Here is a 27481-nt window from a genome sequence, read left to right on the forward strand (position 1 = left end):
TGTTAAGGCGTTGGACCATTAACGATCCCTTGGGGTGGTCGACAAAAGTGTGGCTTTTGTTCCTACGTATCCTCAATTGCAATGAGAAACTCATACCTACGTAGTTCTTGCAAAAGTGGTAAAGTTATGGGTTGATTTTATGCTTTTGAACGGTCCATGTTAACCGATAAAAGCAAAGAGGACCGTTTAAGGCGTTTAAAACGGTTTTAAGTGACTTCTGCGGATAAAGCTTGATTTGTGAGTTGATTTTAGCCTTTGTTTCACTTTGATTATTAGTCAATTCATTCAAAGAAACTTCCAAAGAAAAACGTCCCATTGATTTTTTTGATTATTTTATTCAAAGATATTATTTTATTATTTTTTTTCAAGATATTTTGATTATTTTATTATTATTATTTTCAAGATATTTTGATTATTTTATTATTATTTTGCCTTTTTTTTATTTAACCGAGGTTACACCATGAACAATCGGTTGGATTTTATTTTAACAGTGATTAAACGAGATTAAAACACAAATGATCAGTTGAAATTCATTTTATCATTTATTAGGCGAGATAACGACTTAAATAAATGGTTAAAGCACATTAAAAATGGAAGAAAGAAAATCAAAAGTGAACAAGATGAAGATGAAAGCAAACAAAACAAGAAATGAGTTGAAAGTGTCGGATTCGAACACATACCGGTTGAATAACGAAGAACAAACGAAGAACGGACGAAGAACGGTGAAGAACGGAGGAAAATCTTCATAGATTTGCTCACGGAAAGGTCTCGAAAGCGTTATGAAAGCACTTCGACTCAATTTTTCTTCATGGAAACGTGGTTTTTTTTACCTAATATAGCCGAAATGCATAGCCTAGGGGTCATGAACCTTTTGAAACAGCCCCCTCCCCTATATATAGGGAAAAAGGGAGGTGTTTTCCGCCCAGAGGCTTCTTGAGGAATATTTCTAAGCGCACCCCAATTACTATGTTCACCCCCCTTTTCATACTTTACGAAAAATTTATGGAAGCCTTACGGAAGTGTTTCGGATTTGATTTTCATATTTTTTTCTCTTCCCTTTCACCAATGTTAAGTGAAATATGCTTACCCAAGGTTTTCGGAAATTTTACGGAAGCCACGGAAGCCCCGAAAACCATTTTTCAACAAAACGTGGAGGAGCTTGCCGCCCAGTTTCTTCCTCCTTAAGCAACCCAACTTTCAAAATGTGGGCCTAGATTGGAATTGCTATTTACACCCCTATCTTGATAAGTTGACCCCCCATTTTTGTGTTTTTGGCTATTTTCTTTCCGAAATCACACGAAACTTTACGGATTCTACTGCTATGAGTGTTAAACCTTCCGAAGCGATCAACAATGGTCCTCAGATGAAATTAGAGTGTAACAGTTTGTTTACACACACCCCACTTTGCTAAATACACTCCCATGTTCGTGTTTTTGACTGGTTTCTTCCCAAAACATCTCAGAACTTTACGAATTCCACAACGATGGGTGTTAAACATTTTGAGGTGGTCAAACAAAGGTCACATGCCGAAACACAATGGTCCCCCAACGAAATTAGGGTATGACACATGCCATCAGACTCAATTGTCTCTGGATAGCAAAGGGTGGACTATAACAGTCTTGGTCGAAAGACATTCAGTCTTCGATAAAATGAGCAGATGACCACATTGGTCTCTGTGTGTCAACGGGCTCACCTGTCTCTGGTTGACGAAGCGGGGAGACTTTAATAGTCTCAGCCAATAGACATTGAGTCTTTGACGAAAAGAGCAGATGACCACATTGGTCTCTGCGTGTCATCGGACTTGATTGTCTCTGGATGATGAAAAGGGTGTGGATGACCATAATTTATCTCTGCATGCCATTAGACTTGCTTGTGTCTGGATGACGAAGGGAGACTAAAGTAGTCTCGGTCGATAGACATTGAGTCTTCGACAAAGCGTGTAGACGACGATGTTGGTCTTTGTGTGTCATCGGACTTGATTTTCTCTGGATGACGATATGGAGACAAAATTAGTCTCAGCCGATAGACATTGAGTCTTTGACAAATGGTGCAGACGACCATATTGGTTTCTGCGTGTCATCGGACTTGATTGTCTCTGGATGATGATATGGAGACTAAAGTAGTCTCGGTCGATAGACATTGAGTCTTCGACAAAGGGTGCAGACGACCATGTTGGTCTCTGCGTGTCATCGGACTTGATTGTCTCTGGATGACGATATGGAGACTAAAGTAGTCTCGGTCGATAGACATTGAGTCTTCGACAAAGGGTGTAGACGACCATGTTGGTCTCTACGTGTCATTGGACTTGATTGTCTCAGGATGACGAGGGGGAGACTAAAGTAGTCTCGGTGTTCTTTCACTAAAATGCGAACATGCTTTAACAAAGAAACTAACCTCCAACCGATCAGAGCAATATATATTTTGAAGAAAAACAATGTGTCTATTAGGGAAGGAAAGTATGCTGATAAAATTTTCTCATAAGCACAAATGAGATTTAGGATATTAGCATTTCATTTCTAAACGATCATTTAGAAGAAACACTAGGTCTAACTGAAAATAGAGGAAAACGACTTAAAGTGTATAAATCTCACACAGGCAAGTGTTTCATCCTAATTCCAAACCATAGATATGTCATGACTTGACTTTGCAAATCATTTCCTATCAAATCAAAGATAACATGCATAATCATGGATCAATAGGACATTTAGGAAGTTGGATTTTGGTGGGGGAATTTGGCTTTTAGGTATTTCGGCCTTTTCCTTTTCTATTTTTTTTTTGTTTAGCGCAGTGCGAAAGCGACGCGGGCACGAAGATTTGGTTGGTAACCAAAAGGGGAGCTTCATGTGGCACAAGTCATGGTTTCTTTTCTTTTCTTGATTGTGACAATTCTGTACATTATTCAGACATTGTTTGGTCCAACGAACTTTTTGTATATTTTGCTTTTGCATTCTTCTGATCTTTGATCAAGAATTTTTTTTCTTTTTCTTTTGCTTTCCTCTGATCTTTGATCGGGAATTTTTCTTTTCTTTTACTTTCCTCCAATCTTTGATCGGGGATTTCCTCTTTTCCTCTTCCTTTTAAGGCACATTCACAACTTAACAGTAAATGAAACTTCTCTCCTTTTTTTTGGAAGCGCGTTCTGTTCTTCCTTCCGAGGGTAAGGGTAAAAGTTCCTATCCTGGGTCAAGGTTTATCGCCAAAAGGTTGAAGTTTTGGCTCAAAAGGCTTGCAGAAGGCAAGACATGGCGTATGTCAGGGTATTTACTTAGCAATCAGTTCAGGGATAAGGGAATGCCCCACATTATTTCCATGACACGTATATAATAATGATGATTTAGAAATTTATGCAAAACTGATTATGCATGCCTGATGTAAGCTCCATTGGAGCTTGTAGGTCTAGGATCTTCTTCATCAATGGATTCCTTTGCTTCTTGGAAGATGAATGGCAGTGGAATAGAGAAGGAAGAGAGAGACGAGATGCCACTTCAAGGAGAAGATGAGTTTAGAAGAAGCTCACCACCATAGGAGGCCATGGATAAGAGCTTGGAGGAAGAAGGATATGAATGAAGGGAGAGGAAGAAAATAGCACAAAATTTTGTACTCTAAAAGAGCTCTGAAATCTGAAGTTTAATTTACAAATGATCAAAGTTGAAAAAATGCACCCACATGGCCTCTATTTATAGCCTAAGTGTCACACAAAATTGGAGGGAAATTTGAATTTCTATTCAAATTTTACTTGAATTTATGGAGTCAAAATTTCACTAATTATGATTAGTGAAATTTAGCTATGGTTCAGCCCACTAATCCAAGATTAAGTCAAAGATTCTCCACTAAGTGTGCTTAGGTGTCATGAGGCATGTGAAGCATGAAGGACATGCACAAAGTGTGACTATATGATGTGACAATGGGGTGTAGCAAGCAAATGCTCACCTCCCCCTCTAAAATTTAATTGGATTGAGTTTCTCCCAATTCAATTAAATTTGTTTTCCAACACACATCAAATATTTACTTAATGCATGTAAAATTACAAAACTACCCGTAATACAAAAACTAGTCCAGGTGCCCTAAAATACAAGGGCTGAAAATCCTATATTTCTAGGGTAACCTACCTACATTATGGAGCCCTAAATACAAGACCCAAAAATAATGAAACCTTAATCTAATATGTACAATGATAAGTGGGTTCATACTTAGCCCATGAGCCTAAAATCTACCCTAAGGCTCATGAGAACCCTAGTGCCTTCTCTTGCATCTCTGGCCCAATCTTGTTGGAGTCCTCTATCCAATGCCCTTGGGGGGTAGGATTGCATCATTCCCTCCCCCTTGAAAAGGATTTGACCTCAAATCCAGAGGTTCTTGAAACTCAGGGATTCTTTCCTCAACACATGTAAAACGAATAAAAACATATGTATTAGTGATGTTGGGTATGTTAGAGTAGGGTAAGGACTGGAAATCCCTTTCCTGACCATCTTCCCATGAGAGAATATATTTCCTCACCAACTCAATGAGTGGTGCTACAAATATAGAAAAATATGGGACAAACCTTTTGTAACAGTTTGTTAAGTCATTGAAGCCCCAAATTTCCCTTATACATGGTGGAGTAGGCCACTCAAGAATGACCTTTATTCTCTTAGGGTCCATGGGAAGCCCTTGATCACTATTTAAAAAGTTAAGGAAAGTAATGGAATAAAACATACCTTTTTCTTTATTTTCATGTTGATTATTCCTACAAAAAATTATGACAAACCTAAGGTGTCCCATATGAGCACCTAAGTTTGTATTGAAACAAAAAATAAGAACAAACCTACCTAATGAGTCCCTATGTACACAAATCATGAAGATGTTGGGTGCATGAGTGATTTTACAAAAGAGGGTTGCACCACTCAACACATTCATCATACCACCTATCATAGGGATTTAGTGCCTCATAATACTTATTTTGGGTACCAACAAAGCACAAGGATTTAAGCTCTTATGAACCAAACCCTCATCCAACAACTCCTTTACTTGAGGAATAACCTCAAGCACAAGAGGTATAGCAGTGCTAAGGGACGTTTCCCTTGATAGGAGAAGGTAGAAAGATTGTTTAAGGAGTGCTCTTTTGATATCACATTTTGTTGCAAAATGATTTTCCTTCTTAACAATCTTCTTGGAGGAATCTTTTTCCTCTTTTTCCTTCCCCTTGGCCTTTGAAAATAAGGCCTTACTATCCTTCTTTTTCTTTTGGTTTTCTAGTTTTTCTTCCTCATCCCTCTTATCTTTCATAGTTAGTTGATCATTGGCCACCTGTGAAGGTGTTTGGTGTTTGAGGATGCAACACAAATTTAGTGCCAAGATGGGTGAGGGTAATCTCATTAGTTAGGCCATTGTAAATGATCTTCCTATCAAATTGTCATAGCCTTCCTAAAAGAATATGCCTTGCCTCCATGAGAACTATATCACAGTTAACTTCATCCTTATATGTCCCAATGGAGAAAGGTACCTTCACTTGTTGGTTAACTATCATTTCCCCTTGTTCATTGAGCCATTGAAGTTTATAAGGTTTTGAGTAAGGAATGATAGTGAGGTTCAACTTGGAAACTAATCTTGTGCTACAACAATTGCAACAAGATCCACTATCCATAATGAGAGAACAAGTTTTATCTAAAATTTTGCATCTTGTATGAAAGATGTTCTCTCTTTGGGATTGAGATAGATCACAAGGTTGACCTCCAAGGAGCTTTCTAACCATTAGGAGGTCACCTTCTTCATGGGGGTATACTTCCTCACTAGACTCTTCACCCCTTACTTCATCTTCACTTCCACTAGAGGAAGGGGAAGAGGTAGTCTCCTCTTGACTACTATAAATGTCTTGACCCCTCATAATCATGGTTTTCTTTGTGGGGCATTGAGAGGCAATGTGACCTCTCCCACGACATTTGAAGCATTTAATGTTGCTAGTCCTTTCTTGGGAACTAGTCTTAGGGGTGTATTTCTCTATGGTCTTACCCTTATCTTCCTTGGGTTTTGAAGGTGCAGCCCCCAAAATTCCATGGGCTTGGTCCTTCCTTAGATAAGAGTGAGAGCCATAAGATTTTGAAGAAGGCTTTCTTTTAAGTTGTTGCTCCACTCTTATACAAAGTTGGACTAGCTCAACCTTGTCCCTCACTTCTATATTAAGCCCACTAAGGAACCTACCTATGCTTGTTCTTTCCTCCTCCCTAAGTCCAGCTCTTAAAAAGAGTAGTTCCATTTGTTGTCTATATTCTTCAACACTGGTACTCCCTTGTCTAAGCCTTTGGTCCCTTTCATAGTAAGAGGGAATGTGTCACTTCCTAAGGGCACTCTTAAGATCATTCCAATACTCTACTGAAGGATCCCCATGAATCCTTCATTCCCTAACAAGGGAATTCCACTAATAAAGGGCATACCCTTGAAAGCTAAGGGTAGCCAATGAAACTTTTCTCTCTTCGCTAATATGATGACAAGCAAAGAGTTGTTCAACCTTCATTTCCCAATCTATGTAGGCCTCAACATTATCTTTTCCATGGAAATATGGGAGGCTAATGTTAACCTCTTGAGGACTTCTATCCTTTTCTCTTCTTTGGGAGTGATGTTTAGTATGTAAACTATGGCGCCCTCTATAATAGTCACTAAGTTTTTCACCTAAACTCTTGCAAGAGTCATGACTACTATAGGAGGCATGTTTTCCTCTTTTCATTTCTTTCATTATTTTTCTTCTTTCTTCCTCTCTTATTTTCTCTCTTTCATCTTGAATTATTTCTTCCACTCTTTTTTAACCTTTTTCTTTTCTTTCTTGTTTTTCTTTCCACAACTTAAGGGATCTCAACTCATCTAATATCTTATACAAGGGATCCTTAGGAGTAGAACCCTCACCATTAACACTAGATGAAGAATGAAGACTCATGTTGGTTCCTAAGCTATGGTTCTTTCTTGTTGGGGGTTTGAAAACAAAAGGTAAAAGAAACTATGGTTGAAACTAGCCAAAATAAACACTAAAAGAGGTGTGAAAGATAAGGTAAAAACTAATTGGTAAAAGGCAAGCTATCTAGGCGGTTTGACAATGGAGGGTAAAGGAAATAAGCTATGAAAGTAAGCAAGAAATTAAAGTGCAAGAAATGCAAACTTGGCGAATCCTAAGAGTGTTTGGATGACCTCATTTAAGGTTCCCAACAAAACACTCACTATCCTAAGGGAAAATTGCCTAAACTTATTACACACAAATGGAAGTAGGGTGACCTGTTGGAGGCTCCCAACTTACTTCCAATGAAAGGCCTTTTTGTTACAAAATTTGAAAGCAAAGCAAATTGCCAATTACAAAATTACAAAAAAAAAAGTCCACAATTGTGGTGGTTATTCTCTCTTTGGTGTTTCACTCAATTTGGAGTGCTTCTTAGTCCAATAGCTCTTCGGGTGGTTGGCCCCTTGCTTCTTGATTCAAATTCTTCAAGGTATGGCTCCAATTCCCTATATGGCAACTCACAAGCAAGGAAACAAAGAGACAAGCAATAACCAAAGACAAAAAAATGAAATGAAAGCTAAACCAATATAGTTTTAACATGACAAATTTTCAAGGATTATTCAACAATTAAAGCAATGAAAAGCATACAAAAGCAAGCTAGGACTCAAAGAGAAACATAGAATGGCTTTAGAGTAGAGTAGAAAAACTAAAAAAAAGACTCAAGAAACCTATAGTTTTGGCACTTGTTTTCACAATAATTTTCAATTGAAATTTCAGAACTAGGATTGGTGTAAAATAGGCACCAATAATAGAACAAATTTTGAGCCAAAACAACAAGCATACTTCCCTTTCACTTTTTTTTCCTGGACACTGATTTTTCAGCCAACTTGTGTGATTTTTCTTATTTTTTCCTTTAATCCAAGTGGCTTGATTCTTTTTTCATAATTTTGGTCCAGATGTCTATAAAATTCAATAAAAATTTCAGCTCAAAACATGTAGTGACCAATTCCCAGTAATTTATACAAGTTTGTATGTTCAAACTGCCAGCACCAGCGATTTCAACCTAGAAATCAAGAGTAGTGTTTATGTTGCTTAAGGCTTGGATAGGTACAATTTGTGTTTGCTTATGCTCAATTATCTTGAATAACACAATTCAAGAGAGCTTAAGACTTATTTTGATTCACAAATCCAGCCACAACTCAGCACCACAACTCAACTTCATCATAAGCATCATGTAGAAAACTTAGAAAACAAAAAAGAGTTCAACAACAAGACTACTTCTAGGAATTGATTTAGAACATGTTATGAACTAAATAACATGCATGAATTAGACTCAAAATTCAAAAGATAGGCTAAGAATGACAAGAATACATGAACAAATGTATCTAGAATTCAATAAACAAAATAAAAATTCAACACAAACTTAGAACAAAATGTGACAATTACTATGACTAAACTGACTCTAAGACAACATGGATTAAGTGATTTACACTTAAATTTTTGTGTTTTTTTTTTCTAATCAATATTTTGGAAGAAAATTTAGATCTAAAGGTTCAGCACAAGAATATTATGAATGAAAAATGATAGAACCTAAAATCAACACAAAAACATGATTCAAGAGTAGATCTACAAAATTTGAACCATAGAAATGCAAGAACAAGTGTAGATCTAAGATTTGATCGGTTTATTTTTTTTTTTTTTTTGAATCTACTCTAAAAAGCCCCAAACCACAAGACAATGGAGGATATACATGGAGAATAAGATGAAAAACAAGGAATTATAGAGAATTCACCGAACAAAAAGATAGAGGAAGCATAGGAACATCACCTAGATGAAGATGCTCTTGATACCACATGATGTAAGCTCCATTGGAGATTGTAGGCCTAGGATCTTCTTCATCAATGGATTCCTTTGCTTCTTGGAAGATGAATGGCAGTGGAATGGAGAAGGAAGAGAGAGAGGAGACGCCACTTCAAGGAGAAGATGAGTCTAGAAGAAGCTCACCACCATAAGAGGCCATGGATAAGAGCTTGGAGGAAGAAAAAGATGAATGAAGGGAGAGGAAGCAAAGAGCATGAAATTTTGTGCTCTAAAAGAGCTCTGAAATCTGAAGTTTAATTTTCAAATGATCAAAGTTGAAAAAATGCACACACATGGCCTCTATTTATAGCCTAAGTGTCACAAAATTGGTGGGAAATTTGAATTTCTATTCAAATTTTACTTGAATTTGAAATTGAATTTGTGGAGCCAAAATTTCACTAATTATGATTAGTGAAATTTAGCTATGGTTCAGCCCACTAATCCAAGATCAAGTCAAAGATTCTCCACTAAGTGTGCTTAGGTGTCATGAGGCATGTAAAGCATGAAGGACATGCACAAAGTGTGACTATATGATGTGGCAACGGGGTGTAACAAGCAAATGCTCACCTCCCCCTCTAAAATTTAATTGGATTGAGCTTCTCCCAATTCAATTAAATTTATTTTCCAACACACATCAAATATTCATTTAATGCATGTAAAATTACAAAACTACCCCTAATACTAAAACTAGTCTAGGTGCCCTAAAATACAAGGACTGAAAAATCCTACATTTCTAGGGTATCCTACCTACATTATGGAGCCCTAAATACAAGACCCAAAAATAATGAAACCTTAATCTAATATGTACAAAGATAAGTGGACTCATACTTAGTCCATGGGCCCAAAATTTACCCTAAGACTCATGAAAACCCTAGGGCCTTCTCTTGCATCTCTGGCTCAATCTTCTTGGAGTCTTCTTTCCAATGCCCTTGGGGGGTAGGATTGCATCAATGCACCTATGTGGACACTCAAGCGTCAAGTTTTGTGGCCATGTAACACTAAGGCTTAGGGTTCATTTTCCCTATTTAAAATCAACCCAATGTTTCCAAAAGATGCTCTTTTATCAATTTATGCACACATCCGAGTCCATTTAGGCATTCGGGAAAACTTTCACAGCACTCACCCTTCTGGTGTACACAAACATTTTTTTTCTCCAAAAATCCACTTGTGTTATGACCGGTGAAAAATTGGCAATTATTTCTTTTCAAAAGCGTGTTGGCCTTTCTTTTTCTTTTGGTTAATTGATTAATTATTTTTTTTTTGTTTTTTGTTTTTCCTTTTAGCTATTTCTTTCAATCAATTTTCCTCAAGCAAAGAAAAGATTAAAAACAGCTTGCAATCCGAGCACGGTTTGTATCCGAGATTACAATTTATCACCAAAAGGGCGTTTCAGACAAACCATCGTAAAGTTCATACGACAATATGCTAGACGCAGTAAAATTACTCACAATGAGTAACAGATAACTGAAAGCGACAACGGCATGTTCAGTTCAAACATAACGGACAACTGGAAGTAGATAATGTCAAATCACAACGGAAATAACAAAACAAAGCCGAAAGCAATAATGTCAAATCATAACGGGAATAAGAAAATAACCAAAAGCAATAATGTCAAATCACAATGGAAATAACAAAACAACCAAAAGCAATAATGTCAAATCACAACGAAAATAACAAAATAACCAAAAGTGATAATGTCAAAAGAAGACAAGTCACAAGTTTGGCGATCCGATCGTGCAGCCCTGCCTCATCACAGGAGGAAGTTTATCAGGTCGGCCATGTCCTCATCCTCCTGGGCTTCGTCCCCACCTCCGAAGGTCCCCGCGGGCCCTGCTCTCGTCTGAAAATCGAGCCAATCTCCAGGTCATGCTACTACAGCCTCGAACTGCTCTGGAGTAGGCCATGTGTAAGGGTTGGGATCCTGGCCCTACTGGCGTAGAGTGTATTGATAGAAACTCTCATTCAGCCGCACCTGACCCCAGTGGTTGGCTGCCTACTGGTCAACCACATGTCGTATGCAGCACTCAAACCTCCGTAGGTGAGCTGAGGTGGACTCCAGGGTTGACGGTGGTGCATCAGCTGCCTGTGGCTGGTCGTCTCCGGGCTGCTGTGGTGCCTCGCCCTACGCCTGCCTGGGGGTGCAGTACTTCTTGCCTGCCTGTAGAACTGGTAGAGGCCCGTGATCAGAGCAGGAAACCCCAGGGCCCAGTTGGACTTCTTCGGGTCCATAGGGTGTCTCGCGGGTGCAACACTTGCAAACTGATAAATGGCGTCAGAAATCAGCTAAGCCACATGCACACTCACCTGTGTAAGAATGGCATAAACCAACTGACACTTCGGCAGGGGAAGGTCAAAGTTGTGGTCGCTGGGTAGAATGTTGCTAAGTAGCAACGCCATCCATAAATGGCGTTAGAATGTTGCTAAGTAGCAACTGACACTTCGGCGGACCGGGTGAAATCTTGTCCCAGTATGCATAACAGCTGGGCAATAGCCTCCTCATCAAAGCCAGAGACCTGTCTCCTCCTTTGGCCGTACTTACACTGCTGGCCCTCTGCCAAGATCAGTGGGTGCCCCAGGAATTGACTAAGGGCATCTGCGTCGAATGGAATCCACTGGCCCCTCACCCAGGAGCGCATATCATGGACCCCCTCCTCGGTAGGCCAGGCATTAGCGTAGAACTCCATGACTATCTTTGGATCGAATTTAGCCATGGGTGTCACAAGTGGTGCCCAGTGCCTGCGGGCTATCTCCTCCTGATGCTCTGCTGATGCTCTGCACTCCGGAATTAGTGTATGTCTAAGTCTGTGTCAGCTTGCAAGGCAACGCTGGAGCCTTCTCTGGTGGTGTCCTTCCTAGACCTCTTTGCGGGAAGCTTTTTCGGGGTCATCTCCTGCAAAAACACATTTGTAAAGTCAGTTCACAAGGAAATGCCATTTTAAAGCAAAATCAAGCAAAAACGGCATACAACTCCTTCCAACAAAACACAAATATCAATGTAAATTTAGAGCAAACTCATACACCGATGCACGTGTTTTTCTGGGACATACATATATTTACACACGTTTCCTTGAGGAGCTACATTTATGAACATACATGTGTGCAAGATATTTTTGCTACCTATACCAATATACAGGCGCATTCAAAATATTTTTGCTACCTACCTTCACATATGCATTTTCAAAGTATTTTTTTATGTGAACCTTACGGGGCGGAACGTTTGATACAGGCTACAGAGATTTGGATGACGCTACTTCCGGTGAAGGAAGATAAGTCAGGGTAGACGCCACAAGGATTACCTTGATAAGTCTGATAATTGGTTCAACAAGCAACCCAGAGAGAAACTCTCACCAAATTTTTGTCAAATGCCAAAAGTTCTTTTATTCAAAACAAAAACCAATACTTATAGTGTATCTGAACAAAAAGATAAAAATAAACATGGGCCTTCTAAACAGTTTGGGCCAAAATTATAATAAATAAAAATTATAACTAAAAAACATATTTAACTTGGGCCTTCAAATTAATCTGGGCCTTCAGCAACAATTAATAGTGTTGATAGTGTCTCTGCCTCTGAGCCTTCATCCTTCTCCACTCGGGGGCTTTATCCTTCTCCACTTGGGCCTTTAGCCTGTATTAGGCCAGTTTCAGGATTCTCATTACATACATGAATACTCAAGGTATTTTGGCTACCAAAAATTACATACACGCATATCCAAGGTATTTTTGCTACCAAAAATTACATACATGCATATTCAAGTATTTTTGCTACCTAAAATTACATACATGCATATTCAAGTATTTTTGCTACCTAAATTACATACATCTTGGGTGGCATTTTTGCTATTTCATTCACATTTTATTCATATATATACCACTTAGGAGTCCATCTCATGCTATACACATACTTGCTTTTATTTGAAAAACAATTTCATATTACACATTCATGGAAAAGATAGAAATTTTTTTACTAGTCATTCACACTTTGCAAAGCCATTTCATGCCATATGCTCCCATTTTGAGAAGCATTTTTGGGCTATCTTCAGCACATAGGCATATTGGCAAAGCACTTGGCTACCTATCCCACATGTATGCTTGGTTCAACAAGTGTTTACCTCTGGCTAGCTACTCTATGACCAATATTTCCACATCATCTAGGCGCAAATAAATATTAAAGTGCAGCCTTCATCAAATGCTGGCCAAAGGGGAAAACCTTATCAATATGCCCTCACTTTTATGCTCTCTTACATCCTAAAAAAAATCATTTGGGTCTCTAGGCCTAAGCACATATTTGAGCACCTATCCTAACTTCTAAAAGCTGTCCTTAGACTCCACAACGGCAGCCACCCATGCCCAAGTTAATTCCATAAACAAAATTCATAGAATTGTGCTCAAATGCCATTGAGGCATTTCACCGAGCACTTGGTGGGCGCACATTTAGGCTCGAAAAAGTGGGGAATGGGGGCTATGCGGCATGCCCAATTATTTCAGAACACAACCTAGGCCGGCCATTGCCTACAAATCCCTAACTCAACAAAACAAGCACTAATTCAAGGATAAAATTGCTTCACGGATTTGTGCAAGGATGAGCAAATAAAGCATCCAAACATAACATTGGTGAGCCAAAAAGCAAAAGAATGGTGCACTTACTTGTATGGAGTAAACAAGGATACCAAAATGGAAGCAAAGCACAAAAATGGTGGCTTAGGGGATGCAAAATCGTGCCCTACCGTGAGCTCCTTCATTTTTTAATGTTGGGGGAAGTTTTGGGGTGAAGAAAGCTTCACCCCCACTTTTTATGTTTTCATGTAGAGGGTGCTCGCCCAAGCGAGCTCAGCTTGCCCAGGCGAGCTAACTTTGCATTTTTTTTTTGCAAAATTTGACTATCCTCCAAGTTTGCACTTGTTTATTTTAATTCCTAGGATTACAAACAAACTAGGTGCATTCAATTATGACTTTAAGAAACATAGGTGAATAATTAACAAGCAGAAATTTTAAAAGGTACTAGGCTGCCTCCTAGTAGTGCTTCTTTAACGTCTTGAGTCGGACGTGGGATGATGATCTGTTGATCACGGGCCGGGCACTTGCTTGTACCTTCCCCTAAGTTTCTGAAAACAGGAAATGGCACTACGCAATAAAATGTGACTACGCTACCACTTACCTTTGTTTACCTTTGCTTTGAATTCGGCGTGGTATCGACCAAATCTGTGCTTATCCTCCGACTCACAGGATGACAAAAATGCATATGCATGCATGCTCATGATTAGGCAGTTCAAGTGTAACAATTTAAACAAATGTTTATCATGTTCAATTTTACTTAAACGCTTACGGCACCCCTATAGATTGACAGTATGCATTCTAAAGCAATAACAGACACAACACAAGGGTTGAAATGCAAACCATCAATTCGATGTTTATTAAATGTTGCGATCAAAGTTTACAAAGGACTGGAAAACTTTAGGGATCCTTAGAGTACAATCATGTATTGACTCCCCTAGCTGCCCCAAGTGCTAAGCATAATATTGCTTGACGATATCAATGTTCACAGGTGAAGGCACTCTTCATCGTCCATGCTGGAAAACACCAGTGCTCCTCCTAGGAATGCTTTCTTCACGATGAAAGGTCTGTCGTAGTTTAGAGCCCACTTCCCCCTATTGTCTTTTAGGGCTTAGGATACTTTCTTCAAGACAAGATCCCCTTCGTTGAACTTGCACGGGCGTACCTTTTTGTCGACAACATTCTTCACCCGTCTTTGATACAAGCGCCCGTGGCTCATAGCTACCAACCTCTTACCTTCAATAAGATTGAGCCGATCAAAATGCGCTTGGGCCCACTCCAATTCTTTCAACCCAGACTCTGCCAGAATCTTTAAAGAGAGGACCTCTACTTCAAACTGTACTACGACTTCCATCCCATACACTAACAAAAACGGAGTTGCCCCAGTTGATGTGCGCACTAAGGTTCGGTAGCCATGCAGCACGAAAGGGAGCATCTCGAGCCAATCTTTGTATAACACGGTTATCTTCTGAATGATCTTCTTGATGTTCTTGTTGGCCGCCTCAACTGCCTTATTCATCTTGGGCTTGTAAGGCGTGGAATTATGGTGTTGGATCTTGAAATCCTCACACATTTCCTTCGTCATCTTGTTGTTCAAGTTGGTGGCTGATGTGCCATTATTTTCTCCTATTTCTTAACCCTTTTTGCACCATTTTAAGTACTGATTAGTCTTAATTGTCAAATTAATTAGGCAGTTTTATTATTTGGGCCCATTCAGCTAATTTGATGTTTTTAATCTAATTTCAAGAATTAACGAAGCATTGGGCTTGAATCTAGAATTGGGCTAGGGCTTGAATCCAGAATTGGGCTTGGACTTGAAGAGGGCAGACTAATTTATTCTACAAAATTAGATCTTATCTTATCTTATCTAGATATTATTTAGATTTGATCTCATCTAGATATTATTTCATCTAGATCTTATCTTATCTAGATTTGATTTGATTTTACTTATGGGCTTGGATTTAAAACAGATTTGTAAGCTTTGGGGCTCAAAAATTATATAATAGCACCAAGGTTCTAGTTTAGCCCTCTCTCTCCTCTCTCTCCTCTCTCTCTCTTCTATTTTTCGTTTTTAGTTTTTGTCTCTCTTCTCTTTCTCTTTTATTTTCGTTTTTTACAATTCCAGTTCAGACTTTTAGTTTTATCAATAAAATTCCGTTCTCTATTTGATTAATGGAATTCTAAGTCCCCAACATTGTTTTCTCTTGAGGATCAAGCACAGTTCTCTTTGAGGTTCTATTATTACTGTTAAATTCTGTTCAGTTTTTCCTCTTCACTAATTACTCTGAATTTGTTGCTATTAATTCATGCATGCTTAGTGCTTGATTAATTGTCTCTGCGCTTAATTTACGTTCATGCTCAATGATCGTTTATGAGTAATTGGTGTGTGTGATGCTTAATCACATAATGAATGCTTTATGTTAAATTTCGCTTAGTAATTTAATTTAGGGTTGGATTAAGTGGTTGAACTGATAAAGGACAAATTCTCGCAACCTAGGATAAGAGACTTGCTTGTGAATCAAGGGGAAGTAACATATTTTAATTCTGATATTTTTCTAATTCAATTGTACTCGGGTACGGCCTCGATCAAATTTGATGCCGTTGCCGGGGAGCAGTGTCCAAAGGTTCATATTAGCTAGTGTCGTGTTAGTGTTTAATTCTTTCGTGTTTTATGTTTAATTGTTAGTGTTGTGTTAGTGTGTGTGTTAGTGTTGTTTAGTGTCTTGGTATTTTGTTTAGTGTGTGTTCTATTTTAGTTTTTCTATTAAGCGCTTCCCCTATTTCAGTTTTGGGTGTTTTGCTGTGAATAGTGTTTTGCGACGGATTTAGCGACCACTTTTGCTTGCGGCAAAATAGAGTAGTAGTGGAAATCATGTAGCGACGGATTTTAGCGACCACCCTTGCTGAATTATTTGGGATTTTTTGTTTTAGTAGCTAGAGTTGTTATTTTTGGCTGAATTTTTTGTGGTAACTTCTTTTAATCTATATTTTGTGGGAAAAATAGCTAGAGCCTTTAGTTTGGTCAGATTTGAAATTTCCAAAAAAAGTAGCAAATTTGATTTTCGTCAAAACTTCAAACGGCCATAACTTTTGCTCCGATTATCAGAATCGCAATTGTTATATATGTATTTGGGGTAGAAAAAAATTTCCTACGCCATGCCATCTGGTCATAGGCCGTAGGCTGGCTGAGGTCTCCATCGTCCAAAAAAAGTGATTCTGTCAAAAGTTTTTTATTTTTCAAGTATTATTCTCTTATTTTTCTTAACTTATCATTTTTAGCTTATATATTTAGACTTCGAATTTTCATTTGAAATTTTTTGTGCTATCTTCTCATCATTTTATAAGGTTTCTCACAAAATTTCAAGTCATTTGGATATCATTTAATGGTAGCTGTAGTTCAAACCTACACTGTTACTTGCATAAGAAGACAACTAGTTGTGCATGCTGAATTTAGTGTATGACTAGAGGAAATCCGTCTGACTTACAATCCTTTGATCCTGAGAAAGATAGAACATTTCATAGATTAGTTAGACATCATTTAGTACCTTTTGAGCATCCTGAGCATTCTGATATTGGTGATTTTGAGCATTATAATTTTGAACATTATGATTTTGTACATTCTGAGAATATGGCACAACCTCCACCCCGTGAGAGGAATCTAAGGGAAATGGCTGCACCTGATTTCACCTACGAAAGCTTGTGCATCCAATACCCGGATGAGGATGTCCCATATGTTCTTAAAACTGGACTGATCCATTTGCTTCCAAAGTTTCATGGCCTTGCAGGTGAAGACCCACACAAGCATCTGAAAGAATTCCATATTGTCTGCTCCACCATGAAACCACCAGATGTCCAGGAGGATCACATATTTCTGAAGGCCTTTCCTCATTCTTTAGAGGGAGTGGCAAAGGACTGGCTATATTACCTTGCTCCAAGGTCCATCACGAGCTGGGATGACCTCAAGAGAGTATTCTTAGAAAAAAATTTCCCTGCTTCCAGGACCACGACCATCAGAAAAGATATTTCAGGCATTAGACAACTCAGTGGAGAAAGCCTATATGAATACTGGGAGAGATTTAAAAAATTATATGCTAGTTGCCCTCACCACCAGATTTCAAAGCAGCTTCTCCTCCAATATTTTTATGAAGGACTCAGCAACATAGAGAGAAGTATGATAGATGCTGCCAATGGTGGAGCCCTTGGAGACATGACCCCTGCTGAAGCCAGAAATTTAATTGAGAAGATGGCTTCAAACTCCCAGCAATTTAGTGCTAGAAGTGATGCTATTGTCATTAGAGGAGTGCATGAAGTAGCCACAAATTCATCAGGTGAGACTAAGAAGCTTGAAGGTAAACTAGATGCCTTGGTTAACCTGGTAACCCAACTGGCCATGAATAAAAAATTTGCACCTGTTGCCAGACTCTGTGGTTTATGCTCCTCTGCCAACCACCACACAGACCTTTGCCCTTCTGTGCAACAATCTGAAGCAATTGAATAGCCTGAAGCTTATGCTGCAAACATCTACAACAGACCTCCTCAACCTCAACAGCAAAAATCAGCCACAACAGAATAATTATGACCTCTCTAGCAACAGGTACAATCCCGGATGGAGGAATCATCCCAACCTTAGATGGTCAAATCCTTCACAACAGCAGCAGCAACAACAACAACAAACTTATTTTCAAAATGTTGCTGGCCCAAGCAAACCATACGTTCCTCCAACAATCCAGCAGCAACAACAGCAACAGCCCCAGAAATAGCAAACAGTTGAGGCCCCTCCGCAACCTTCCCTTGAAGAACTTGTGAGGCAAATGATTATGCAAAACATGCAGTTTCAGCAAGAGACCAGAGCCTCCATTCAGAGCTTAACTAATCAGATGGGACAGTTGGCTACACAGTTAAATCAACAACAGTCCCAGAATTCTGATAGATTACCTTCTCAATCTGTCCAGAATCCCAAAAATGTGAGTGCCATTACATTGAGGTCAGGAAAGCAGTGTCAAGGACCTCAACCAGTAGCATCTTCCTCATCCGCCAATGAACCTGCCCAACCTCACTCTACTCCAGAAAAAGATGATGACAAAAATTTAAAGACTAAGTTACCTAACAATTTCTATGCAAGTGAATCTAAAGAGAAGTAGCATATCCCTCTTCCATTCCTTCCAAGAGCAATTTCCAACAAAAAAATGGAAGAGGTAGAGAAGGAGATCTTGGAAACATTTAGGAAAGTAGAGGTAAACATACCTTTGCTGGATGCAATAAAGTAAATTCCAAGATATACTAAATTCTTGAAGGAGTTGTGCACTAATAAGCGGAAGCTTAAAGGAAGTGAAAGAATTAGTATGGGCAGAAATGTCTCCGCATTGATTGGTAAATTTGTTCCCCAAATCCCTGAAAAATGTAAAGATCCAGGTACATTCAGCATACCTTGTATCATAGGGAACAATAAGTTTGACAATGCCTTGCTAGATTTAGGTGCTTCTGTTAGTGTTATGCCTCTGTCTATTTTTAATTCTCTATCTCTAGGTCCTTTGCAGTCAACTGATGTGGTAATTCATTTAGCTAATAGAAGTGTTGCCCATCCTGCTGGTTTCATAGAGGATGTCTTAGTTAGAGTTGGTGAGCTGATTTTACCTATTGATTTTTATATTTTAAATATGGAGGAGGGATTTTCTAAAGGATCAGTTCCCATCATTCTAGGCAGACCTTTTATGAAAACTGCTAGAACTAAGATAGATGTATATGCAGGCACACTATCTATGGAGTTTGGTGATATAACTGTTTATTTTAATATTCTTGATGCTATGAAACACCCATCTGAAGATCTTTCTGTATTTCGTGTTCAAATAATTGACCATATTATTGATGAATACATGACTGATCTTCATTCTAATCTGCATGTCTATCACTCTTCATGCATTGAATCTGAATTTGTACTTGATCATATGTTTGAATTTGATGCTGAGAGTGAATCTGAATTTGATATTGATTACATGTCTGCTGATGTTTTACCTCTTGAGATTGATTTTATAGAGTCAGATAGAACTAACCATGTTTCAGGAAGTACACATGCCTCTGACTTTCTTTATGAGGTATAGACTGAGAAACCATCTCTTTCTACCACTATCCAGCCATCCACACCAGAATTGAAGCCTCTGCCATCAAATTAAAAATATGCTTACTTGGATGATAGCAAAAGTTTTCCAGTAATTATATCTGCCTCCCTTGCTGATGAGCAAGAGGAGAAGTTGTTATCAGTTCTCAAGAAGCATAAGAAGGTTATAGGCTGGACCCTGGCGGACATTCCTGGTATTAGCCCATCCACATGTATGCATCGAATAAATTTAGAGGATGGGGCTAAACCAGTAAGACAGCCACAGAGAAGACTCAACCCGGTAATTCTTGATGTAGTGAAGAAGGAGGTAACCAAGCTTTTGCAAGCTGGAATCATTCATCCTATCTTCGACAACCAATGGGTGAGTCCCGTCTAGGTAGTTCCAAAGAAAACCGGCCTCACCGTGATAAAAAATGAGAAGGAGGAGCTGATTCCTACTCGGGTGCAGAACAGTTGGAGAGTATGCATTGACTATAAGAGGCTAAACCAGGTTACCAAAAAGGACCATTTTCCACTGCCATTCATTGACCATATGCTTGAACGCCTGGCAGGTAAATCTCACTATTGTTTCCTTGATGGTTTTTCTGGTTATATGCAAATCACTATTGCTCTTGAGGATTAGGAAAAGACCACATTCACCTGCCCCTTCGGCACTTTTACCTATAGGAGGATACCTTTCGGCCTGTGCAATGCCCCTGGTACCTTCCAGTGGTGCATGATTAGTATTTTCAGTGATTTTTTAGTAAATTGCATAGAGGTGTTTATGGATGATTTCACTGTATATGGATCCTCTTTTGATGTTTGTTTGGATAGTCTGGAAAAGGTTTTGAATAGATGCATTGAAACTAACCTTGTTCTAAATTTTGAAAAATGCCATTTTATGGTTGAGCAAGGTATAGTTTTAGGCCACATTATTTCCAATAAGGGCATTGAAGTAGATCCTGCAAAAATTTCTGTTATTTCACAATTGCCTTACCCCTCTTGCGTGCGAGAGGTGTGATCTTTTCTTGGTCATGCAGGATTCTATAAGCGCTTTATAAGAGATTTTAGCAAAGTAGCCTTTCCACTATCCAACTTGTTGCAAAAAGAGGTGGAGTTTGACTTTAATGATAAATGCAAAGAGGCTTTTGATTGCCTAATAAGAGCACTGACTACCACCCCCATCATCCAGGCACCCGACTGGACAGCCCTTTTTGAGCTTATGTGTGACGCATCAAATTATGCATTGGGGGCTGTCCTTGCTCAAAAGATCTCCTTACTTCAGCTTACTTCTTTTCCACCATGACTTTGGGAGTTTTTCTTTTCCTATCTCCTTCTTTACTTTTATTACATTTGTCAGACTCTATTTGATGGTTTAATCACTTTTAATTTTTTAATTGTGCTACATTGAGGACAATGTGTCGTTTAAGTATTGGGGGGGAGTGTTCTTTGGCTTTGCTAGTTTTTTTAAATTTGTTAATTTTGTTAGTTTTGTTGGGTTTCTAGTTTAATATTTTAGGTCAATTCTGTTTGCATGTACAAATTTGCATGTTTTTCTTTGAATTATAGGATATGTTCAAGTAATGGGTGTCATACCCTAATTTCGTCCGGGGATTAGTATTTGATGATATACAACCTTTGATTGGTCGCTTCGGGACACTTGGCATCCTTGGTTGCACAATGAATGAAGTCCCGAGACGTGTCAGAAATCAAAAGGAAGCAGGCTTGCGCAATCCGTGAAATTCCGTAATGTGACGGAAATCGAAAAGAGGTGTTTTGCGCAATCCGTAAGTTTTCGTAACTTCTTCGAAAGCTAAAAAAGAGTAAATACATAATCCGTAAGGATTCGTAACCTTGAGGAAGGAAAATAAGTATCGTTACGGAAAAAGAATTACCAAAAAAAATAGAAGGAGGTGCATTTAGTAAAAAGGGGGGTGCAAATAGCAACCAGGCCAACTTGGGCCCTCCAGAAGATTCCTCCAGAAGGCTGTTGCTTCTGGAGGAAGCAACCTTGCTCGCTTGGGTGAGCTGGGCGGCAAGCTTCTCCCCTATTTTGCTATAAATAGGGGAAGAAGTGAAGAAGAAAAGGGTTCAGCCCCTTAGGCATTTCTCTCTCTCTCGAAATTGCTGAGGAAAATTAGTTCCGTTAAGAAAATGCAAGCTGAGGCGCTTCCGTAACGTTTCCGTGAGTAATTACGCAAAGATTCTCGACCTTTCTTCTAGATTCATCGTTCGTTCTTCGTTTTCTTCAGTCTTCAACGGGTAAGTACCTCAAACCAAGCTTTTCAATTCATTCTATGTAGCCGTGGTGGCCCACATTTTGTTTCATGTATTTTTATTCTCGTTTTCATTTACTTTTTATACCCCCTTTTGACGTGCTTAAGCCATTTGTTTAAGTCATTTCTCGCTTAATCTAAAAATAAAATAAATTTCCACCGATCGTTTGAATTGTATCATCCGTTAATTTTAGTTAAAATGAATTCCGACCGTTCGGTCGTGCCGTAACCACGTTGAAAATCAAAAAGAGGTAAAATAATAATATAATAATAAAAAAAATACCTTTTAGTAAAATAAAAGCGAAAGATCAATTGGACGTTTTCTCTTTGGGATTTCTCATTCTTAATTGAATTGACTAATAACTAAAGTGAAACTAAGGCTAAAATCAACTCGCCTAGTCAAGCTCGTCCACAAAATGGGATTTTGAAAGTTTATCATTTCTGTTTCTTACCAAGTAAAATGGATCATTTTTAAGGTCCAACGCCTTAAGATGATCACCTTTCAAGTAAAAAAGAACCACTTGATTCACGCATAAGAAAGAACTACGTAGGTCTGATTTCCTCTTTGATGGAGGGTACGTAGGAGCAAAAGCCCCGCTTTTTGTCGACCTCAAAAAAATAAAAAAAAAATAAAAGTTAAGATAACACAATTCCACAATTCTAAAAAATAGGCTGTTGTCCTTTGAGACAAACGTGAGAGATGCTAATACCTTCCTCAAGCGTAAATACAACTCCCGAACTTAGAATTTTCATTTTGACCGGTTTCCTTCGGTTTTTCCAACGTTTCCCACAAATAAACGTTGGTGGCGACTCCGCGCATCTTTCCTCCTTTGGAAAGCGCACCCGTGAGCCTCGCCCTCGCTCGCCCGCGAAGGGCACGTTGCGACAGTTGGCGACTCCACTGGGGACCTTTTTGTGAGTTAGGCCTATTTTAAGGAATTGTGGATTTGTGAAACTTCGTGTGTGCATTTGTTGAACTGTGTAAAATGTAAATAATTGTTGTCTATTTCGCATTCTTTACACTGCATTCTAAGCACCCATGGGTTTGAGTGAAAAGGGGCGCTATACCCGGGTTCATGGGAATTTAAGGAGTGGAGGTGAATCTATTATCATGCTAGGTCTCCTACTTGCTTGATGATAGTGAAACCCCATCTAGAGCTTTCTCTCTTTATAATGTGTTGTCGCTGGTATTCCATACCGCCACAATATTATTATCTTGAGTGATGATACCTCTAGAGAACGGCCGTGTGAGTTGTAAATTGTTGGGAAGTTAGTTATTAGCAACCCCTAGATATTATCCCATAAGGTTCCCAAATAAAGGCAAAGAGCAAACACGCTTCGTGCCATTTGTTCTCATGCATTTTTTAAATAGCACTAGTTTATAGTTTTGCTAGTGATGTTTGGTTTCTTTAGAGTAATACGTAACCTTTTTAATACTATGTTGAGGCGCCATCATGCCCAAAACGTAGTATTAAAGTTGGATCTCTGCAGTCTCGTATGTGTGAATTACCCCTTTGTGTTGTTTTCTTTCCGTTTTGTGCATGCGCATCTGCATCATACCGTCACACATGCGTTGTATGTGGGTCTCGTCTTTTGTCATGGGAAGCCGGAAGATCCATATCGTCTTCTTAACTGCACACATGGGGCACTACGCCCCCCAAATGCGCAATAAGGAGAGATAATTTTCCGGGCTCTCGTATCCGTAAATGCATTCATATCATGCACCGCATAAACATCTCTTCATCATCATAATGAACATATCGTTCTTGCATTTGTCCGTTATCACATTCCCATTTTGCATGAGTCATTGCATCATCATGCATATGTGTTCAACATACTTTTTGTTCTACATGTTTGCTCATACATGATCCTTGTATTTTCCTCTACAAAACAAAAACAAAAAAGGGGAAGCATGAAAATTCATGATGCATTCTTAGTTGCATGTGTTAGGTACCATGAGCCAACCATGTTGGGATCATAAACCCATTTCTAAAATTAAAAAAAAAAACACAAACAACAAAACAAAATGATTGAGCATGGTACCTAATTCGTGGTTAATTAAGAAAGGATGTCTCTTCGGGCATCTCAATCTCATAATTACATTTTCCATGCATAGCATGCGTATTCTCGAGTCTTTCATCCCTATGAAATGTTGTTGAAGTATTGGCGATCAAAATTTCCATTCTCTGGGTTATGGGGTTGAACCAAGCTCGTACTTTTACGAAAAGGTTCATCGAGTCAAGTTCAAGTATGGAAGTAACCATCTTGCAAAAAATTGGGGCAAAAGATGGATCGTGTTACATCGCTCCTTCGTCTACTGCCAAACACATTTAGGGCTGTCGATGTCCCTGTTACTTTCAGTTTCACCTTGACGGAGATGTCATGGACCATGTTGAAAATCTAAATTGATTCAACCCCATATCCTGTGTAAAAATTCGCAATACTTCAATTGTGCATCATTCGCATACATCCATGTTGTTCATTGGTTGCATTGCTCATTGCATTCTTTCCTTGAAAAGAAAAAGAGAACCTAATCATTGTTATAAAAAAAAAAGGGCATGCTTTACGGTGCCCTCACCGAACCTGTGCTAGAGCTAGAGTAATGGGTAAAGCAGAGGAGGTACAAGAGTAGATGGAGGCCGACATGGAGGCCATGAAAGAGCAAATGGCCGCAATGATGGAGGCCATGATGAGCGTGAAGAAGATAATGGAAGCCAATGCGGTTGCAATTGCCGCTACCAGCATTGTGTCTAAGGTGAACCCGACGTCCCCATCCGGCATCAACCAAATGAATCATCCAACCTCAGATATGGTAGGCAAAGATTTAGGAAGTATGGGCGGCCCCCATGATGTGCAAATTCAAAACGAGCACGCCTTCCCGCCACATGGCTTGCCTCTCAACTATACGCCACCCAATGTGGCGTACACTCCCAATAAGAATGTCAATAACTCCACTCCTATACCCATTAAGAGCCAGCAACCCCAAACTGATCATGCACATGTCTCTTAAACCGTGGGGGAGACACATGAAATTCCCCATCACAATCTAGCCGACTTTGAGCCTTGCCTCGGATATGCCACTGAAGGGCAAGCAGTTGGTGGTATACCCCTACAAAACCCTTTGGAGGGCCCTCAGTATCATCCCTAGCTACACCTCTTGCATTCCACAACAAGTAAAAACCCTCATGCTATGGCAGAAATAGGAAAGTTGGATCATCTAGAGGAAAGGCTCAGGGCCATTGAAGGAGGTGAAGATTATTCCTTTGCTAACCTAGAAGAGTTGTTCCCAATACCCAATATCATCACCCCTCCCAAGTTCAAAGTGCTGGACTTTGACAAGTACAAGGGGACTACTTGCCCCAAGAACCATCTAAAGATGTATTATCGGAAGATGGAGGCATACGCAAAAGATGAGGAATTGCTGATACATTCCTTCCTAGAAAGTCTTACTGGGGTAGCTGTTACCTGGTACACTAACTTGGAACCTTCCCGAGTCAATTCTTGGAAGGACCTAGTGATTGCCTTCGTTAGGTAGTGTCAGTATAATGTCTTCGGATAGGATGCAACTACAGAACATGTGCAAAAAGGGGGCACAAATATTTCAAAAGAATACGCCCAAAGGTGGAGAGACCTGGCAGCTCAAGTGGCACCTCAATGACGGAAAAAAAATGATGACAATGATAGTAGACACATTACCGGTATTCTACTATGAAAAAGATGGTGAGCTACACACCTTCAAGCTTTGATGATATGGTCTTCACCGATGAAAGGATCGATGTGGGTCTAAAAAGAGGCAAATTTAGTCATCCTGCTTGGATGAATGAGAAAACTGGGGCAAATGAAGAGGGTGAGGATGAAGAAAAAGCCCGTGCTGTGACTGCCATTCCTATACAGCCAAGTTTCCCACCAACCCAACCATGTTGTTACTCAGCCAATAACAAACCTTCTCCTTACCCACCGCCCAGTTATCCACAAAGGTCATCCCTAAAATCAACCACAAAGCCTACCTACCGCACTTCCAATGACAAACACCACCTTTAGCATAAACCAAAACACCAACCAAGAAACGAATTTTGCAGCGAGAAAGCCTGTAGAATTCACCCCAATTCCAGTGTCCTATGTTGACTTGCTCCCATATCTACTTGATAATTCAATGGTAGCCATAACCCCAACCAAGGTTCATCAACCTCCATTTCTCCAAGAATACGACTCGAACGCAACGTGTGCTTGTCATGGAGAAGCCCCGGGGCATTCCATTGAGCATTGTAGGGGCCTGAAGCGTAAGGTGCAAGTTCTAATTGATGCGGGCTGGCTGAAATTTGAGGAGAATCGCGTGTAAATCCTGACGTTGACAAGAGATGCCACACATGGGGCAATTTTGAAAGCTGTTGTTAGATGTCTCTAATGACCCATTAGGATTTTCAAGTTTGTACCATTATTGTAAACCACAGTTACAATGTTAAAAGAAATGGATAAAGTTGATATCTTTGTCCCTCATCCTCTTGCAAACGCATCTTTGCTTATTCAACTTTCACCGGAATGTGGGTGCAAGCCATTGGTCTGTTTGCTCAAGCGACCTATGCTCCTGAGTTTGGACTTCCAAGATCGTTCAATCAGAGATTACTCGTCTTGCACGTTGGTGGGGGTGCCGTAAATCAACAAGTAAAGTTCAAAACAAATAAGTTTCAAAATAAAAATAGAAAAGGGAGTACAAAAAGAAAAAAAAAAGCATTTGATTGACTGTGTTTTCAAGACATTCATGTAACCTCATTTTATCATTCCGGAAAGTTTGTCTTTTTAGAGAGAAGTGAGTTATCAAGAATAGGATGTTGGATAAATGGCCTTAGTTACCTTAAGAAAAAAAGGGGCTGAATTAAGATACGAAGATTATTCCCCAATTAAACTTTCACTCTCTCTTTTCGGATTAACAAACTTTCTTACCCCATTGCCCAGAGGCTCTTCGCTATGCGAAGGTATGGGGGAGGGATGTTGTACGCAGCCTTACCCTTGCATATGCAAAGAGGCTGTTTCGGATTAACAATGCACCCTTAAACATGAATTACTCAAAAGAAAATTCAAAATAAACTTCTTTAAAGCAAAAGATAAATAGCAATAAATAAAAGAAGTTTATGGGAAGAGAGGAATGCAAACTTGATTTATACTGGTTCGGCCACTTCCCGTGCCTACGTCCAGTCCTCAAGCAACCCACTTGAGATTTTCCACTCTCTTTGAAAAACTCCTTTTATAAAGTCTGAACCACACAGGGACAACCCTTCCCTTGTGTTCAGGAATCCTCTACAACAAGAGACTCACGGTCTCTTAATCCCTTTTCAGAAATAAGAAGAAGAGAAGAAGAGATCTCTCTTAAAAGAGATAGATTGTACAATGAAGATCAATCAAAATTCCTTATTGAATATGCAAGTTGTTGACCAAGGAATCTTTTTGAGAGGATAAAATATTTCAGTTCAGAAAAACTCTTAATCTTTTAAGAGGATAAAACTTTTTGGGCAATGAAAACTCCCTTTAAGTTCGTGTTTCCAAGTCACCTTTGATGGTCATTCATAAAAAATTTGAATAGGTGTGACTCTTGGCAATTATTTTCTGAAAATCCCCTCTGGTAATCAATTACACATTATAAATTTTGAATTCAAATTTCTAGTGACTGTGATAAACATTTTCAACTGCCGGTAATCGATTACCATAGAGAAAATCTCAATTTGAAATGATAGAATTCTTTGG

The 27481-nt window shown here is 39.2% G+C and overlaps 1 non-coding gene across 1 annotated transcript; it reads right to left on the reverse strand.

Annotated features, from left to right (window-relative positions):
• Positions 1–17378: 17378 nt before the first annotated feature.
• Positions 17379–17485, reverse strand: LOC114411006. Its single transcript, XR_003666393.1, has one exon. It is a non-coding gene; the product is annotated as a small nucleolar RNA R71 (small nucleolar RNA).
• Positions 17486–27481: the final 9996 nt, after the last annotated feature.

The sequence above is a fragment of the Glycine soja genome, chromosome 4, assembly GCF_004193775.1.
Source record: "Glycine soja cultivar W05 chromosome 4, ASM419377v2, whole genome shotgun sequence".
NCBI lineage: Eukaryota > Viridiplantae > Streptophyta > Magnoliopsida > Fabales > Fabaceae > Glycine > Glycine soja.